Source organism: Macaca fascicularis, chromosome 7 (assembly GCF_037993035.2).
Source record: "Macaca fascicularis isolate 582-1 chromosome 7, T2T-MFA8v1.1".
Lineage (NCBI taxonomy): Eukaryota > Metazoa > Chordata > Mammalia > Primates > Cercopithecidae > Macaca > Macaca fascicularis.
In genome coordinates, this window is record NC_088381.1 from 160,265,077 (window position 1) to 160,266,459 (window position 1,383).

Here is a 1,383-nt window from a genome sequence, read left to right on the forward strand (position 1 = left end):
GGTGACTTTGACTCCACAGGGTGTCAACTGGGTCAGACCGAGACTCCTTGAGACCATGTAAGTCCAGTGCATTCTTTCTTACCAATTCACTAAACTCGGTGGCCTCTTAGGTTAAACTATTGAGAGAACTTAACCCCATCAGCTCACTTGAGTCAGACTTCCTGTCCCATCAGGGTGGCCAGGACAGGCCAGGTAGTGGGGACAGGGGAAGGGTCTTACAGCTTGCCCTTTGGAGAAGCAAGTTCTGAGAAGAGAGTTATGGGCAGGGCAGACAATGAAACCTGTTTCCTGCTGGAAATAATTGCAAATCTGGCCTAAGGGGAAAATGGATTCGAAAAACCATTTAAAATAATAATAGTGACCATTTATCAAGACGTTATGTATCAGACACAGGAAAGTGTTTTTTATGCATTTACCTCTTTTAACCCTCAGAAGTCGTTATTATTATCCCCATTTGCCCATTTTACAGATGAGGAAGCTGAGATGTAGGAGGTTAGATAAGGTTGCCTGGGGTCGGGTGGTAGAGGTGGCAGCAGCAGGCACAAAATTGTCACTTTGGCAGCACAAATACCAAACTTGGAATAATGCAGAGAAGCTTAGCATGGTCCTATGCAAGGATGACACACAGATTCGTGAAGTATTCCATATATTTTTAAAATGTTCTTAAAAAAAATTCTTGGCCATGCTTGGTGGCTTACGCCTGTAATCCCAGCACTTTGGGAGGCCAAGGCAGGTGGATCATGAGCTCAGGAGTTTGAGACCAGCCTGGCCAACATGGTGAAACCCCATATCTACTAAAAATACAAAAGTTAGCCAGATGTGGGCATGCCTGTAATCCCAGCTACTCCAGAGGCTGAGGCAGGAGAAGTGTTTGAATCTGGGAGGCCGAGATTGCAATAAACCAAGATTGCAGCACTGCACTCCAGCCTAGGTGACAGAGCAAGACTCCCATCTTGAAAAAAAAAAAATATATATTGTCTCTGAGCCACGTGCCTGAGTCCTGTGCTTGGCAGCTTCTGCTGAGAGCAGAAGCCAGCGATCAGGCCATTTTCTCCCCCACGACCTCGAGGAATGCTCTCCAGACAGGCGTTTGCCTTTCCTGTGGCTGCAGAGATCACCGGCCACCTTTGGCAGGTCCTCTCTCTTCCTTTCCCTCCCTTTGTTTAAGGATTTCAGGCGCACGGACTTGGGGGACTGATGTCCCCCATTTGATGGCTTGCTGTCACCACCCATCTGGACTTGAATCCTCTTTTGAGATTATCGTGGTTGTGTCTTTCGCCTTTCTCTCGGTCTAATCCTAGTCCCCTCCCCCACAGGCATCCACTCCAGGGTAAACATCACAGGTTTCTTCCAATTTCCTTTGTGTGTTGATCATTTGTGTAT

The 1,383-nt window shown here is 47.1% G+C and overlaps 1 non-coding gene across 1 annotated transcript; it reads left to right on the forward strand.

Moving 5' to 3' along the window:
* The first annotated feature begins 549 nt into the window (after positions 1–549).
* Positions 550–652, forward strand: LOC123574773 (U6 spliceosomal RNA). The gene has a single exon (XR_006699973.2). It is a non-coding gene; the product is annotated as a U6 spliceosomal RNA (small nuclear RNA).
* The last annotated feature ends 731 nt before the right edge of the window (positions 653–1,383 follow it).